This window comes from Saimiri boliviensis, chromosome X, assembly GCF_048565385.1.
Source record: "Saimiri boliviensis isolate mSaiBol1 chromosome X, mSaiBol1.pri, whole genome shotgun sequence".
Classification (NCBI taxonomy): Eukaryota; Metazoa; Chordata; class Mammalia; order Primates; family Cebidae; genus Saimiri; species Saimiri boliviensis.
Genome location: NC_133470.1, coordinates 63,079,058 through 63,097,678, shown reverse-complemented (window position 1 = coordinate 63,097,678; position 18,621 = coordinate 63,079,058). Strand labels below are relative to the sequence as shown.

The 18,621-nt window shown below is 39.7% G+C and overlaps 2 pseudogenes; one reads left to right on the top strand and one right to left on the bottom strand.

Annotated features, from left to right (window-relative positions):
• Positions 1–3,481: 3,481 nt before the first annotated feature.
• Positions 3,482–4,738, bottom strand: LOC101039738 (putative BMP-2-inducible kinase-like protein; annotated as a pseudogene).
• Positions 4,739–7,367: 2,629 nt separating this feature from the next.
• LOC141582866 (E3 ubiquitin-protein ligase makorin-1 pseudogene) lies at positions 7,368–14,731 on the top strand (annotated as a pseudogene).
• The last annotated feature ends 3,890 nt before the right edge of the window (positions 14,732–18,621 follow it).

The window sequence follows — 18,621 nt, the reverse complement described above, 5'->3', positions numbered from 1 at the left end:
CTAGGAATGCAAGATTGTTTTACATTTGAAAATCAGTTAATGTAACATGCCATGTCAAAAGAATGAAAACAAAAATCAAATGATCATCTCAATAGAAGCAAAATGTGTTTGACAAAATCTAGCACTCTTTCATTATAAAAACACTCAACAAACTGGGAACAGAAGGAAACTTCCTCAAAGCTGACAAAGAGCATCTATGGAAAACTCACAGCTAACATAATAGTTAATGATAAAAGCTCTCTCTAAGATCCAGAACATGACATGGATGTTTGCCCTCACCACTTTTATCCCACATTGTACTGAAGATTTCAGTTAGGGCAATTAGGCAAGAAAAAGAAGTAAAAATCAGCCCAATTTGAAAGGAAGTAAGACAATCTGTATTTGTAGGTGACATAAACGTATGCAAGAATATCCTAAGGAATCTACTACAAACTATTAGAATGGTAAACAATTTCAACACGGTGACAGGAAGCTAGATCAATATACAAAGTCAATTGTATTTCTCTACAGCAGCAATGAGCAAAACAAAAATGAAATGAAAAGAAAATTTAATTTGCAATATCATGAAAAAGAACAAAATCCTTAGGAATAAATGTAACAAAACAAATGCAAACTGTATACTCTGAAAACAACAAACATTGTTAAAAAATTAAAGAAGTCTTCAATAGAGTGACATTCCATAAAGACTATATTGTTAAAATAGCAATACCCCTTAAACTGAACTGCAGATTCAATCCTTATCAAATTCAGCAGACTTGTTTGTTTTTTGTCATCTTTTTTAAAATTATACTTTAAGTTCTTGGATACATGTGCAGAACGTCCAGGTTTGCTACATAGGTATACATGCGCTACGGTGGTTTGCTGCAGCTATCAACCCAACATCTACATTAGGTATTTTTCCTAATGCTATCTGTCCCCTTGCCCCCCACCCCCTGACACGTCCCGGTGTGTGATGTTCCCCCACTGTGTCCATGTGTTCTCACTGAGAGTTACAACTACATCCTAAAGAAGCACAGGGGACGTCGAAATAATTTTAGGAAAAAAACCCTATATATATATATATGTTTGCTAAGTGGTATATATATATATATGTATGTGTATATATATATATATGTAATATGTTTGCATCTTTTTTTTTCTGATTCTCAGGTTATTTAATACTGCTAATGCAAACTCCCACATAGATGTTTAAAAACTTTACAAAATAAATTCAAGTGATACTTTCTTTTAAAAGTTAAGACTTGATGATTACACATAGTAAATTCATGAACTACGGTAGGTTTATATCAAACAGAATAATTTTTTTTAATGAAAATCTGTTGAGTTGTATGCAACATGCTTCTTGATTATTTTAGTCCTTGGTCTCTGCTAGACCTCATGAGTTTCATAATTTAGAAAATGGGTAGGGGATGAACTAATGTGGACTCCTTCAGATGTAATCATGAAATAACTAGAGTTTACTTGCTTTTCAATACACGGAATAATTTTAAATGATTCAGAACCTGATGTAGACCCTTTGGCTTATAATGCTGGATAAATTCTGAGGATACAACTCTGATAGCTTAAAATATTTACATTCTAATGTTATAACACAGCACCATGACTTTCTTCTTTCACGATTGTAACTCAGAGGAAAGATACAGGATTCTATTGGGTGTTCAATTGGGGTAGAAATGGAGAGATTCCCTTGTGTTGAATAGAAGCATTTTCCTAAGGAGTATATATTTATACTTTCCATTTTCATTTCATTTCATTTCTTTAAAACTACTCCACCCCCCAAACCTAATAAAAATAATTGTAGCTTATGACTTGGGAAATATTTTAAGTTGCTAATCAAGTACATTATTAAATGCAACATGATCTCATATTGTAAATGTCTTGAAAATTCAGCTTCTGCTGCATATTTTCTTCCTAAAATAAAATTTTTATATAACCCTTGTCCTCACTCCCAATTTTTCCAATAATTTGCTTTATTAGGGCCATGAAAAGAAAGTTTGGGGCAAGAAGCCATTAATAAACAATATAAAGTGTTTCTAAAGTAATGAATGTATTTTCTTCTATATCATTTTTTCTTATCATTTCTTTTCAAATGTCAGATATTTTTCTTTATATTTTTGTTCTAGGCTTCTATGCGATAGTCCATTTTTTAAATTTATGTTTTAATTGACAAAACTATATATATTTATCATGTATAACATAGTTTTGAAATACATAAACTGTGGAATAGCTAAATTGAGCTAATTAACATACACATTATTTCATATATTTATTAGATACTCCATATTAATGGCACTTGTTTTTAATAATGAAACAGTTTTAGGCACAATAGTCAATTACTTCTGGCTCTGCTTTGTGGAGAAAGGTATATGGACTGAAATCTCTGCACTCTCCAGATAACTTTGTAATGCTTTAAGAGAACTAGATTTTTTTTTCTCGAGACGGAGTCTCACTCTGTTGCCCAGGCTGGAGTGTAGTGGTACGATCTCAGCTCACTGCAACTTCTGCCTCCCGTGTTGAAGCGATTCTCCTGCCTCCTGTGTAGCTGGGATTACAGGTGCGCGCCACCACTCCCAGCTGATTTTTGTATTTTTAGTAGAGATGGCATTTCACCCTGTTGGTCAGACTGGTCTCGAACTCCTGACCTTGTGATCCACCCGCCTCAGCCTCCAAAGTGCTGGGATTATAGGCGTAAGCCACTGCGCCCAGCCCAATAGCTAGATTGTTTTTGTTTGTTTGTTTGTTTGTTTGTTTTTGAGACAGAGTTTCACTCTTGTTACCCAGGCTGGAGTGCAATGGCGCGATCTCGGCTCACTGCAACCTTCGCCTCCTGGGTTGAAGCAATTCTCCTGCCTCAGCCTCCTGAGTAGCTGGGATTACAGGCACGCGCCACCATGCCCAGCTAATTTTTAGTGTTTTAGTGGAGACGGGGTTTCACCATGTTGACCAGTATGGTTTCGATCTCTTGACCTCGTGATCCACCCACCTCGGCCTCCCAAAGTGCTGGGATTACAGGCTTGAGCCACCGCGCCCGGCCAGCTAGATTGTTTTTAACCCTGTGGAAATTAGAAGAGACTTTAAAAATTCACAAATGTAACTAGTGTATGCACAAATAACCTAATTTCAGGGATATGCACACAAAAATGACATTCTGATATCAAATATGTCAGTTTTACTGTCCCTTCTCAATGGCTCTACACCTGGAAAGGTGCCATATGCTTTCACTGGAAGTACACACTTGGATTTCTGTGTTGTGACGTCAGTAGCAGAAACTCTTAGAGCTTGCAATTTAGCTCCCTTTTCTTCTGCTTGGAAGAGGCATCAAGTTACTACCTTGCAGAGATACTTCATATTTCTATTTTATTTATTTAAAAATCACCTATTCTGATTGATCTTTAAGAATGAATGATATAAACGGCTATCAAATTTTCTTTCATATTCATAAAACTATTCATACTTTTTTGAAACAGGAGTTAATGCCGAGAATCCATCAGAAGTATCTACTGTTTAGAAGGAAATGGAACAGCACCAAATGGGTCTAATTCGACTGGTTGGAACTGTTGGGACTGATGTGGAATGATGCTTTGTACCACAAGTTTTGTAAAGGGCACGCCACCAAAATCATCCATTTTCAATACATCTGCACTATGGAATGACGCATGTATGATTTTTGTCTTGGTCGCCCAGGCAGGATGGTACTGTGATCAGCACAGATGTCGCTCAAGCCCTGACGTGGAGGGTGCCATGACAAATCTGGAGGTTGGAAGGGCTTGGCACCGAAGGGGTCCAACAGGCTCTCCTTGAGTTGTAAGACATTTCCCTATCTTTCCCATCAGTCAATGCAATATTAATGTTCTCCTTGGAGTCCGAGATGGTTAAAAATTCATTGCTGCTTTGAGAATCTCGGCGACCCACTTTTTTGTGCCTGAGAACCCTCTCTGGAGTCTGGTAGGTAGGCTTTAAAGTCTTCGTTGTGCTAGTTGGTGTGCCATGATGCCGCTTCCCATTACTTGTGGACATATCCTGCTTTGTGCGCCTTTGGCGAGAGGACAGTTTCTGTAAGCTGTGTGGTTTGACCTTTTGCTGCCGGCTCCCCATTATTTCCTCAAAGGGCACAAGTCCAAAAAGTCCTCGTTGTTTTTACTTTTACTTGTTGATGTGAGGAAGGGCTGAAATAGAGTGGAGCCAAATACATCTACGCTTTTGGGATAACCAGGGAGAGCATGTGCTCGGCCCCCACAGCATGGCATTCTTGTACATTCACCTTCTTGCTAAAACGCGCCTTTGTGAATACATCAATTTCCTCCTGCTCGAGTCCTGCAGCAGGAAAACTGTGTTGAGGGAGGTTCTTTTCATTCTTTTCTTGCTGGGGCTGTTGAGCACGCACTACAAAGAAGGGGATGGTGCCAAATACATCGAACTCTTGTTTGGGAGTCTGCACCCCAACATCAGAGGATAATTGGGCTGAGGTGAGGAGTATTGTATTAAGATCTTAGGTTGGTCCACTCCCAGATCTGTCTCTGTAGACAGGGCTTATGACACTGTACTTTGCTTTAGCCTGCTCATAATCAGAATCAGAGCTATGTTTCTCTTCTTCCTCATCTTCAGAATTCATGAGGAGAGGCCTATGACACAAATTTTCTGGTTCAGTATCATCATCATTAAAATCTCCTTGTTCTCCCCAAAGAACTTTATCCTCTTCCTCTTTCTCTTCACTGCTCTTAGGAGAAGGGGCAATCATACCAGATGTCCAACTTTAACAGGAAAGCCAGGTACCACTTTGGGTATCTGAGTATCAATATTAACACAGACCCTGTGACTAACACAGACCCTTGACTTGTTTGTGTATTCTTCTTACCTCAGTGCACAATTACTCAAGTAAATGGATGTAGGACCCTTTGGAGAAGGACTGAAAAAATCATTACCATATATACTTGCCATGATGTTACATATCTTTCCTCCTGGGGACCCAGTCCCATTTCAATCAGTTCACCCTCGCTCTGAACTTTGGTTCAGGTGCAGAAACTAGACCAGGAGCCCTATGTCTTTTTATTGAGGCCAATGCCTTCAGCCTCCTGATCATCCATCCAGGTTTTCTTTTTCTTTTTTTTTTTGAGACAGAGTCTGTTGGCCAGGACTGGTCTCAAACTCCTGACCTCAGGTGATCCACCTTCCTTGGCCTCCTACCATCCAGGTTTTATTTTTAAACCATTTATTACTAAAATAATGTTATAGACCAGAGAAATTTTAAAAAGGGGATGAAAATTTTCATTCCCCCCACCCTATTTTCACTAATGTTAATAACTTACATAACCATAGTGTAATTATAAAAAATTGGAAATTAATTTGATACAATATTTTAAATTAAATTACTCACTTTATTTACATTTTACCAGTTATGCAACAAATGTATTTTTCTGTTCCAAGATGCACCTCAGAATCTCACATTTCCTTTAGTTGTCATTTTTCTTTGGTCTCTCTTTTTTTTTTTTTGAGACGGAGTTTTGCTCTTGTTACCCAGGCTGGAGTGCAATGGCGCGATCTCGGCTCACTGCAACCTCCGCCTCCTGGGTTCAGGCAATTCTCCTGCCTCAGCCTCCTGAGTAGCTGGGATTACAGGCACGTGCCACCATGCCCAGCTAATTTTTTGTATTTTTAGTAGAGACGGGGTTTCACTATGTTGACCGGGATGGTCTCGATCCCTTGACCTCATGATCCACCCGCCTCAGCCTCCCAAAGTGCTGGGATTACAGGCTTGAGCCACCGCGCCCGGCTCCTTTGGTCTCTTTTAATCTGTGACAGGCCTTCAATCTTTCCTTGTCTTTCATGACCTTGGAAGTTCTGGAGAGTGTGTGCCAGTTATTGTATTGTTTGCTATTGTTGCATAAAGCAACCACAAATTTAGAGGCTGAAAACAACGCAAATTTATTATCTCACAGCTTCCATGGCTCAAAAGTCCAGGGGTGCATTAGCTGAGTTCTCAAGGCATCAGTGGGCTGAAATCAAACTGTCACCTGAGACTGTGATCTTATCTGAGGCTTAAGATCCTCTTCCAAATTCACTGGTTGGTGGCAGAATTTAGTTATAACAGTTTGAGGACTGCAGTCTTTCAATTTCTTTTTTTTACTATTGTCAAGGGTTTGCTCTGTTTTTAAATGCTTCCCTCAGGTCCTAGTCATGTGTACCTCTCACAATAGAGCAGCTTACTTCTTGGAAGCCAGCAGATAAATCTCTAGTCTGCTTTGAGAGATTCTTATATAATGTAACATTATTATAATAGTTACTATTTCATCACCTTTGCCATAAAATGTAACCTAATCAAGGCAGTGATTATTCCATCATATTTAAAGGTTACAACCACACTAAAAAAAGAGGGTGTTGGCTGGACACAGTGCCTTACCCCTGTAATCCCAGCACTTTGGAAGGCCAAGATGGGCAGATAACCTCAGGTCGAGTGTTCGGATCCAGCCTGACCAACATGGAGAAACCCCGTCTCTACTAAAATTACAAAACTAGCCAGGCGTGGTGGCACATGTCTGTAATCCCAGCTACTTGGGAGGCTGAGGCAGGAGAATCACTTGAACCCGAGAGGTGAAGGTTGCAGTGAGCCAAGATTGCGCCATTGCACTACAGCCTGGGTATCAAGACCAAAACTCTGTCTCAAAAAAAAAAGAGGGGGTTAATACTGGGGAAAGTGAAATTTGGGAGCTATATTTGAATTCCACTTACTATTTTTATTGTTGAGTGTTCCTCAAGTTGGATTAGTTGCATCTTATGATTAGATTAAGGTTATGCTTTTTAAATTGCATTTTAGGTTTTGGGGTACATGTGAAAGACATACAAGATTGTTGCATAGTTACACACATGGCAGCGTGATTTGCTGCCTTCCTCCCCTTCACCTATATCTGGCATTTCTCCCCATGCTATCTCTCCCCAACTCTCCACCCCCCACTGCCCCACCCCTATTTTCCCCCAACAGACCCCAGTGTGTGATGTTCCCCTCCCTGTATCCATTTGTTCTCTTTGTTCAATACCCGCCTATGAGTGAGAACATGCCATGTTTGATTTTCTGTTCTTGTGTCAGTTTTCTGAGAATGATGGTTTCCAGGTTCATCCATGTCCCTACAAAGGACACGAACTCATTGTTTTTGATGGCTGCATAATATTCCATAGTGTATATGTGCCACATTTGCCCTGTCCAGTCTGTCATCGATGGACATTTGTGTTGGTTCCAGGTCTTTGCTGTTGTAAATAGTGCTGCAATGAACATTCGTGTACATGTGTCCTTATAGTAGAATGATTTATAATCCTTTGGATATATACCCAGTAATGGGATTGCTGGGTCAAATGGAATTTCTATTTCTAGGTCCTTGAGGAATCGCCACACTGTCTTCCACAATGGTTGAACTAATTTACACTCCCACCAACAGTGTAAAAGTGTTCCTATTTCTCCACATCCTCTCCAGCATCTATTGTCTCCAGATTTTTTAATGATCGCCATTCTAACTGGCATGAGATGGTATCTCAATGTAGTTTTGATTTGCATTTCTCTAATGACCAGTGATGATGAGCATTTTTTCATGTTTGTTGGCCTCATGTATGTCTTCTTTTGTAAAGTGTCTGTTCATATCCTTTGCCCACTTTTGAATGGGCTTGGTTTTTTTTTTTTTTTTTTTTTTTTTTTTTTTTTTTTTTTTTTCTTGTAAATCTGTTTTAGTTCTTTGTAGATTCTGGATATCAGTCTTTTGTCAGATGGGTAGACTGCAAAAATTTTTCCCCATTCTGTTGGTTGCCGATTCACTCTAATGACTGTTTCTTTTGTCGTGCAGAAGCTGTGGAGTTTGATTAGGTCCCATTTGTCTATTTTGGCTTTTGTTGCCAATGCTTTTGGTGTTTTGGTCATGAAGTCCTTACCTATGCCCATGTCCTGAATGGTTTTGCCTAGATTTTCTTCTAGGGTTTTTATGGTGTTAGGACTTAAGTCTTTAATCCATCTGGAGTTAATTTTAGTGTAAGGTGTCAGGAAGGGGTCCAGTTTCTGCTTTCTGCACATGCTATTCAGCCATCTTCTAAAGGCTCCCTTTGTGGCTGTTTTAAGTGGGATTGCATTTTTATTTGGTTTTCAGCTTGAATGTCATTGTTGTATAGAATGCTACTAATTTTTGTACATTGATTTTGTACCCTTAAACTTTGCTGAAGTCATTTGTCAGGTATATGAGTCTTTTGGAGAAACCTTTAAGGTTTTCTAGGTATAGAATCATGTCATCAGTGAAGAAAGATAATTTGACTCCCTCTTTTGATGTCTTTTATTTCTTTCTCTTGCCTGATTTCTCTGGTTAGGACTTCCAGCACTATGTTGAAAAGGAGTGGTGAGACATTCTTGTATTGTTCCACTTCTTGAGGGGAACGATTCCAGCTTTTGCCCATCCAGTATAATGTAGGCTTTGGGTTTTTCATAGCTGGCTCTTACTGTTTTGAGATATTTTTCTTTGATGCCTAGATTGTTGAGAGTTTTTTTTAAAAAGGATATTGGATTTTATTGAATGTTTTTTCTATATCTATCGAGATGACAATTTAGTTTTTGTTTTGAATTCTCTTTGTGGTGAATTGTATTTACTGATCGGCATATGTTGAACCAGATTTTCATCTCAGGAATAAATTCTACTTGATTATGGTATGTTATCTCTTTGACGTGCTGCTGAATTCAGTTTGCAAGTATTTTCTTGAGGAGTTTTGCATTTTTGATTTGGTTTTCAGCTTGAGTTATTGGTGTATAAAAACGCTATTAATATTTGTATGTTTATTTTGTATCCTGAAACTTTACTGAAGTTGTTTGTCAAGTCTAGGAGACTTGGAGGAATCTTAAAGGTTTTCTAGGTATAGATACATATCATCAATAAAGAGAGATTATTTGTCTTCATCTCTTCCTATTTGGATGTATTTTCTTTCTTTCTGCTTCCTTTTCTTGATTTTTCATCAGGGATATTATTCTATCATTTTATTTTTTGTGTGTGTCTTTGTCATATTTGGTATCAGAATGATATTGGTTTCATAGAATGAGCTAGGAAGGAATCTCTCCTCAAGTTTTTAAAAACAGTTTCAGTCGGATTAGTATCAGCTCTTTGTATGTGGTAGAATTCAGCTGTGAAAGCCTCTTGTACAGAGTTTTTTTGGTTTGTTTGTTTGTTTTTTGGTTGCTTGGTAGGTTTTTTTAAATTACTGATTCAATTTTGTAAGTAACTCTTTGTCTTTTCAGGAATTCTGTTTCTTCCTGCTTCAATCTTGGGAGGTATTACCTTTCTAGGAGTTTAGGCATTTCCCTTAGATTTTCTAGTTTGTGTGTATAGAGATGTTTATAGTAGTCCCCGAGGCTCTTCTGTATTTCTGCAGGATTAGTTGTAATCTCACCTTTGTCATTTCTGATTATGCTTACTTGCATCTTCTGTCTCTTTTTATTTATTTTATTATTATTATTTTTGAGATGGAGTCTCACTCTGTTGCCCAGGCTGGAGTGCAGTGGCACAGTCTTGGCTCACTACAACCTCCACCTCCTGGGTTCAAGTGTGATTGTCCTGCGTCAGCCTCCAGAGAGGCTGGGATTACAGGCGCACACCACAACGCCTGGCTAACTTTTGTATTTTTAGTAGAGAAGAGGTTTCACCATGTTGGCCAGGCTGGGCTGGAACTCCTGACCTCAAGTGACCTGCCCACCTCGGCCCCCCAAAGTGCTGGGATTATAGGTATGAGCCACCACGCCAGGCTTTCTCTCTGTTTTTTAAACATCTAGCTAGGGCGGGCGAGGCGTAGTGGCTCACACCTTGATCCCAACACTGAGAGGTGGAGGCAGGCAGATCACCTGAAGTCAGGAGTTCAAGACCAGCTTGGCCAACATAATGAAACCCCGTCTCTACTAAAAAATACAAGAATTAGCTGCGTGTGGTGGTAGGCGTCTGTAATCCCAGCTGCTCGGGAGGCTAAGGCAGGGAGAATTGCTTGAACCCAGCAAGTGGAGGTTGCAGTGAGCTGAGATCATGCCACTGCACTCCAGACTGGGCGACAGTGCCAGATTCTGTACCAGAATAAATAAATAAATAAATAAATAAATAAATAAATAAATAAATAAAATCTAGCAAGTGGAGCCAGTGGGGACCGGGTGGGTGCCTCAGTCTCCTTCCCCTCCTCTTGCCTGGCCTCGTGGTCTTCTCTCAGCAGCCGGACCGGAACTGTATGATCCTGGAAGTTCCGAGCCCTAGCTGTGTGGAATAAACAGTAACAGCGGAGGCTGCAGCTCCCGGAACAACGGCCACAACATTAGGAGCAGTAGTGGTAGCGGCGGTGGCAGCAGCAGCCTCCCGCACCCTGATCCCCACAGTCACTGCCCCATTCCTGGGGTGATGGCAGCAACAGCAGCCACAGCTGGGTAGCCATGGCCACCACGGCAGCAGTGGTAGCCGCTGGCTGGACTGAACAGGTCACCTTGCCGTTATATTATGCATGGGGTTTGTAAGATGGAGATAACTGTGGATACTTACATGACCTCTCTGACAGTTCGTGTGGTGTAGTATGCAAGTATTTTCAGCAAGGGTACTGTGTTTATGGAGACCGCTGCAGTTATGAACATAGCAAGCCATTGAAACAGGAAGAAGCAACTGCTACAGAGCTAACTACCAAGTCATCCCTTGCTGCTTCCTCAAGTCTCTCATTGATAGTTGAAACAAATACAGGAGAAGCTGAGTCAAGAAATTCAAACTTTGCAATTGCAGGAGTAGGTTCAGGGGATGGGGTGAATGCTATTGAGTTTGTCCCTGGGCAACCCTACTGTGACTGTACTGCACCTTCCTGCACTGAAGTGCCCCTGCAGCGCTCAGTGACCAAGGATGAATCAGAGAAAGAGCAAACTGCCATGGAAACAAAGAAGCAGCTGTGCCCCTATGCTGCAGTGGGAGAGTGCCAATATGGGGAGAACGTGTCTCCACGAAGATTCATGTGACATGTGTGACATGTGTGGGCTGCAGGTCCTGCATCCGATAGATGCTACCCAGAGATCACAGCACATAAAATGGTGCATTAAGGCTCAAGAGGAAATGGAACTCTCATTTGCTGTGCAGTGCAGCAAGGACATGTTGTGTGGGATCTGCATGGGGGTGGTCTATGAGAAAGCCAACCCCAGTGAGCACTGCTTTGGGGTCCTCTCCAACTGCAACCACACCTACTGTCTCAAGTGCATTTGCAAGTGGAGGAGTGCTAAGCAATTTGAGAGCAAGATCATAAAGTCCTGCCCAGAATGCCGGATCATGTCTAACTTTGTCATTGCAAGTGAGTACTGGGTGGAGAAGAAAGAAGAGAAGAAACTCATTTAGAAATACAAAGAGGCAATGAACAACAAGGCACGCAGGTATTTTGAAGAACGTGGGAGCTGCCCATTTTGAGGGAACCGTTTTTAGAAGCATGCATACCCTGATCGCTGTAGAGAGGATCCACAGAGACAGAAAGTGGGAACATTAAGCAGACACTGGGCCCAACAAAGGGACCACTTCTGGGAACTCACCGAGGAAAGAGAGGACAGCAACCCCTTCAACATCGAAGAAGATGTTGTCACCTTTGAGCTGGGTGAGATGTTGCTTATGCTTTTGACTGCAGGTGGGGATGAGGAACTGACAGACTCTGAAGATCGGTGGGAGTTGTTTCATGATGATGGGAAGATTTTTAATGACTTGGATCTATAGCAACTTTGTGTAGTGTGTAAACTGGTCTGCTGACCCCAGGCAGCAGCTGTTCCCTGTGGTGGTATGGCAGTGCACGTGTTCTCTCTGAGACAGGCCTATCAACTCCAGGTGCTGTCATTAAGAATTTTTTACCCAGGGCCTGTCTTCTCAACCCCTCACCTTTCCCTGAGGAGTTGTTGTTTTCCCTGTTGAAAAAAGTTACAAAAATAAGTCTTAAAGTTAGTTTTTGTAACAAAAATTTAACATCAGACAGTTAGTGTAGGTGTGTTGCATCATCTGTTTTCAACCAGATTGTGTTTATGAACTTTTCATACACTCATTTTGAGAACCCCAGGTTTGAAAGTAAAAGCAGTGGCCCTGCTTTCGGGTCCAAAAGTAGGAGGGATGGGTGAAGGTACCTAAACTGGCCAATAGCCTTCTGCTCCAGACATGGGACATAGATCCCTGAGATTTCTGCTGAAATCTGCACATCTGTGTTTTTATAACTGCTCCCTACCGTGTAATCCCTACCACATGCACTTGTTCTGTGGTTTTGGTCTCTTGTTTAATTGCACACAATTAGTGCTACTGGGTAATGAGAACTAGATGCGATTGTGTTGAGATTTCTACTGTTTTGCATGATAGAAAAATGGAGAAAGAATACTCATAAAAGATATAGAAGCATAAGATCAATGCTCAGTTGGAAGTTGACTCCGGAGGGCTGACATTGGTGTATGTGAGTGTAGGTGTGTGATAAGCTTCTCATCCCTGCATAGATGCAGTATTTTTAGCCTTAGTAGAAAAACCCGGTTTTGTGGTTTAAGACTTGTGTGGCAGATAGATCTTAAAGAACAAAGCAGTATGTTGGTAGTTGTCCATATGGCAGCACTAGCTCTGTCTATATATGTAGAGAAATGGGGTTAGCCATAGAGGTTAAAACTACCCATTTATTCCATGTATTAACACAAACTGGGACTTGGCTACATAGTTGTATTTAATGTTTTACAATCTATCCTTTCCAGTACAGGCACTTTCTGAAAAACCTTTGTCATCATTGAGGGCATTTTGTTGTCAGGTTTTTGTGTTTGTTTTGTGGGTATTTGCCTCATTTCACCCCTGAGCTTTCCGGTAGAGAGATGTGATTCAAAACTCTGTTCTAAGGTGTTTGCTGTAGTGGAGCAATGGGTTTGTAGTAATAAGTCACACTTTTCCACTGAAGAGGAGGGCTTGGGAATCCTTAAGACTAGCTAAAGTTAAGTTGTTGGAAGAATTCCTTGATTGCAAATTTTACCTTTGTGTTTTGTCACTCTAATTCCTGAATGTAATTCTGGGATTCTCCTATTTGGCCATCTACTGCTTTGATTCCTTGGATCCGACCCTTTCTTTCTCTTTAAGAAAAACAAGTAATTGTTGCAGAGGTCTCTATTTTGCAGCTGCCCTTTTGAAAGAAGCACTTTTCCCAAATGAAACAATTTTTTTTTTTTTTTTTTTTTTTTGAGACGGAGTTTCGCTCTTGTTACCCAGGCTGGAGTGCAATGGCGCGATCTTGGCTCACCGCAACCTCCGCCTCCCGGGTTCAGGCAATTCTCCTGCCTCAGCCTCCTGAGTAGCTGGGATTACAGGCACGTGCCACCATGCCCAGCTAATTTTTTGTATTTTTAGTAGAGACGGGGTTTCACTATGTTGACCAGGATGGTCTCGATCTCTCGACCTCGTGATCCACCCGCCTCGGCCTCCCAAAGTGCTGGGATTACAAGCTTGAGCCACCGCGCCTGGCCCAAATGAAACAATTTTTTAAAAATCTAGCTAGTAGCCTATTAATCCTTTCCAAGAACAAAATTTTCATTTTGTTGATTCTATTTATTATTTATTTGTTTATTTATTTATTTTGCTGTCCGTTTTATTTAGTTCTGCTCTGATTTTAGTTATTTATTTTCTTCTTCTAGCTTTCAGTTTAGTGCTTTTCTGAGTTTCTAGTCCGTTTAGGTGTTACATTAGCTTGTTAATTTGAAATCTATTTGTCTTCTTGATGTAGACTTTAAGCACTATACTTTTGCCACATCCTTGGGGTTTTAGTATGTTGTGTCTCTATTTTCATTTGTTTCAAATAAATTTTTTAATTTATGTCTTAATTTTGTTATTTCTCCTATAGTCATTCAGGAGCAACTTATTTAGTTTTCATGTATCTGTGTAGTTTTAAGAGTTTTTGTCAGTTTTGATTTCTATTTTTATTCCACTGTGATCTGAGATGATTGATATGATTTTTATTTTTATTTATTTATTTATTTATTTTGAGACGGAGTCCTACTTCTCATTCTGTTGCCCAGGCTGGAGTATAGTGGTGCGATCTTGGCTCACTGCAACCTCTGCCTCCCGGGCTCAAGCGATTCTTGTGCCTCAGCCTCCTGAGTAGCTGGGACTACAGGCCCTTGCCACCATGCCTGGCTAATTTTTTGTATTTTTATTAGAGATGGGGTTTCACCATGTTAGCCAAGATGGTCTTGATTTCCCGACCTCGTGATCCACCTGCCTCGGCCTCCCAAAGTACTGGGCTTACAGGCATGAGCCACTGCACCTGGCCATTATTTTGATTTTTCTTTTTAATTTGCTGAGACTTGCTTTTTGACTGCCTATGTAGTCAGTCTTAGAGTATGTGGAAATGAGAAGAATGTATATTCTCTGGTTGTTGAGTGGAATATTCTGTCAATGTATATTAGACCTAACTGGTCAAGTGTCAAATTTAAGTCCAGAATTTCTTTGTTAGTTTTCTGCCTTGATGATCTGTCTAATGCTTTCAGTGGGGTATGGAAGTCCTGAATTATTACTGTGTGGCTAAGTCATTTCCTAAGATTGTTTTTTTTTTTTTTTTTTTTTTTTTTTTTTTTTTTTTGAGACGGAGTTTCGCGATTGTTACCCAGGCTGGAGTGCAATGGCGCGATCTCGGCTCACCGCAACCTCCGCCTCCTGGGCTCAGGCAATTCTCCTGCCTCAGCCTCCTGAGTAGCTGGGATTACAGGCACACGCCACCATGCCCAGCTAATTTTTTGTATTTTTAGTAGAGACGGGGTTTCACCATGTTGACCAGGATGGTCTCGATCTCTCGACCTCGTGATCCACCCGCCTCGGCCTCCCAAAGTGCTGGGATTACAGGCTTGAGCCACCGCGCCCGGCTCATTTCCTAAGATTAGTAGTGATTGTTTTTATAAATATGAGTCCTCCAATTTTGGGTGCATATATACTTAGGATAGTTAAATCTTGAATCACACACTTTATCATTATGTAGTGCTGTTCTTTGTCCTTTTTTACTGTTGTTGGTTTAAAGTCTGTTTTATTCGATACAAAAATAATGACCTAAGCTGTGTTTTAATTTCTATTTGCATGATAGATCTTTCTCCATCCCTTTAAATTGTGCCTATAGATGTCATTACATGTGACATATATCTCTTGAACACAGCAGAAAGTTGAGTCTTGTTTTCTTATCTAATTTGCCACTCCAAAGATTTAGGTCATTTACACTCAAGCTTTATATTGATTGTGTAGTTGCTTTATAGGATCTGTGGGCTATGTACTTATGTGTGCTTTTGTGGTAGCAAGTATTATACTTTCATTACCATGTTTGGAACTCCCTTAAGCATCTCTTGTAGGGCCAGTCTGGTGGTGATGAATTCTCTTAGTGGTTGCTCATTTGGCAAAGACTTAATTTCTTTTTTGTTTATGAAGCTTAGTTTAGCAGGATATGAAATTCTTGGATGGATTTTCTTCAAGAATGTTGAAAATAGGCCCCTAATCTCTTCTGGCTTATACAGTTTCTGCTGAGAAGTCCACTGTTAGTCTGATGGGATTATCTTTATAGGTAATATGACTCTTTAGCTGCCGTTAAGATTTTTTATTTTGTGCTGACCTTGTAAACTGATGACTGTGTGCCTTTGGGATAGTCATCTTGTATAATATCTTGTAGGAGTTCTCTGTATTTCTTTTATATGCATGTGGACCTCTCTAGTAAGATTGGGGAAATTTTCCTGGGTTATATTCTCAAATATGTTTTCCAATTTGTTTACTTTCTCTTCTCTCTCAGGAATGCTAATGAATTGAAGGTTAGATCACCTTACATAATCCCATATTCTTCAAAGGCTTTTCTAAAAAAATGTATTTTAGATATAGGGGTACATGTGTAGGATTGTTATATAGGTAAATTGCACATCATGGAGATTGGGTGTACACATTGTTTCATTACCCAAGTAATAAGCATAGTACCTGATAGGCAGTTTTTGATCCACACCCTCCTCCCACCCTCCACTCTCAAGTAGGTGCTGGTGTCTGTTGTTCCCTTCTTTGTATTCATATATACTCAATGTTTAGCTCCCACTTACAATTGAGAATATGTACTATTTGGTTTTCTGTTCCTAAATTAGTTTACTTAGGATAATGAGATCCAGTTCCATTCATGCTGCTGTGAAGGGCATGATCTTATTCTTTTTTATGGCTGTGTGGTATGCCATGGTGTATACGTACCACATTTTTAAAAACCTGTCAATATTGCTAGGCATTTAGGTTGAATTCATGTCTTTGTGGTTATGAATAGTGCTATGATGAACATATACATGCATGTGTCTTTATGGTATAACAGTTTATATTCCTTTGTGTATTTACTCAATAATGGGATTGCTGGGCCAAATGGTAGTTCCATTTTAAGGTATTTGAGAAATCTCCAGACTGACTGCTTTCTACAGTAACTGAATTATTTTACATTCCCACCAGCATTCCCATTTCTCTGCAACTCCACAAGCATCTTTTTTTTTTTTTTTTTTTTACTTTTTAGTGATAGCCCTTCTGATGGGTGTCAAACATGGAATATTATAACATTTCTTTGTGTCTTCTCTGATTTGCTTCAGCAGTATTTTGTAGTTTTTCTTGTAGAGATCTTTAACCTCCCTGGTTAGCTGTATTCCTAGATATTTTATTCTTTTGTAGCTATTGTGAATGGGATTGTTTTCTTGATTTGGCTCTGAGCTTGGAGATCTTTGGTGTATAGCATATGAAGAATAACTGTTGTAAATTTCTGATCTTACAATTCCAACATCACTACCATATCTGAGTGTGGTTTTAATGCTTGCTCTGTCTCTTTAAATTATGTATTTTGACCTTCATTATACCTTGTAACATCTTTTAACAGCTAGACATAAGGTACTGGATAAAAAGAACTCTGGTAAGTGTTTTTTCAGTGGTTTGGTGGGAAAATGTGGGGGGAAGGGAAGTGGTCCATGGTTCTATAAATTAGGTCTTAGCCTGTGCTTCTAAAAATGTGAACCTCACCAATGCTTCTCAATCCTTTCTGCCCTAGGATAGGATGGCTAGAGTAATACTGAGTTTGATTTTTTTTTTTTTTTTTTTTTTTTTGAGATGGAGTTTCACTCTTGTTTCCCAGGCTGGAGTGCAGTGGCACCATCTCGGGTCACTGCAACCTCTGCCTCCCAGGTTCAAGCGATTCTCCTGCCTCAGCCTCACAAGTAGCTGGGATTACAGGTGCGTGCTACCACACCTGGCTAATTTTGTATTTTTAATAGAAACGGGGTTTCTTCGTGTTGGTTAGGCTGGTCTTGAACTTCTAACCTTAGGTGATCCACCTACCTCAGCCTCCCAAAGTGCTGGGATTACAGGTGTGAGCCACAGCGCCTGCCAAGTTTGATTTTCCTTTTTATTTCCTTATGTGGAAGGCTCCACGGGGCTAGATTTGGGTATTTTTCTCTCCCGGGTCAGTTAGACTCTGATAAAATGCTAATAGTTTAGGCTCTAGTAAAATAGTTTCTCTTGAGGCAGGCCTTATTAAGAAAAACAAAATGCTCTGGCATATTAAAAAATGGTTTCTTTTTGCCTCTCCTTTTCAGAAGCATGGGAGGATTTTTTTTTTTTTCCAATGTTCACTGTGAGAATCTGTGAGGTAAAACTCATAACCATGTTTCCCCATTATTAGACATATCCCCAGAGTTTTTACTCCTAGACTTGTCCGCTGGAAGCCTCCAATAATTTGTCAATTACAGTTCAGGTTTTTCTACCCTGGTACTGGTTCATGCTGAGGTTCTGCTTCGAGGTTTTCACTCTAGTAAATTATGATTTTCTGTATTCATATGTCTGCCTCTCTGATTTTCAGGGCAATAATTTTCCCCTTGATTTCACTTTTCTGACAGTTAAAAAGAATTGTTTGTTTTTCAGTTTGGTCAGCCTATTACTTGTTATTAAGGTGAAGTGACAACCTCCAAGCTCCTAACATGCCAAACAGAAACTGGAAATTACTCATTCTCTTTTATGACTGCATAATACTCCACTGTATATATGTATAGTCTATGTCTAATCACTTTTCTATGTATGTGCATTTAGGTTATTCCACAATGAATAACCTTGACCATTTGCATTTTTATTGTTGGATTTAATTTCTAGATAGATTTCTAAAGTGAAATTATTAGCAAAATGTAAGATCATACGTAGCTTCATTAGGTATTGCTAAATTTACCTCAGGAAAAATTTTGACAATTTGCATTTCTGCTAGCAGTGGATAAGAGTGGCTTTTTCCTTCTGGCCTCACCAGCAAAATGTATTTTTGTACTTTAAAATTTTTCCAGCTTGATAGGTGAGGAATGAAGTAAGCTTGAATATTTTTTGTATGTTGTAGTTCACTTTTTACATGTTCATGTGAATTATCTATATGCTTTCTCCTATTTTTCTCTCAGGTGTTTGGTACATTTCTCCTCAATTGTGTGTGTGTTTGTGCATGTGTATGGATGTAAGTGTGTGTGTGTATATATGTATATTAACACACACACATACACATATATATATACTTATATATAATGTATATTAGCCCTTTGTGTTTGAGATATGTTGCAAATATGTTTTCCCCATTATCAGTTTTCCTTTGACTTAT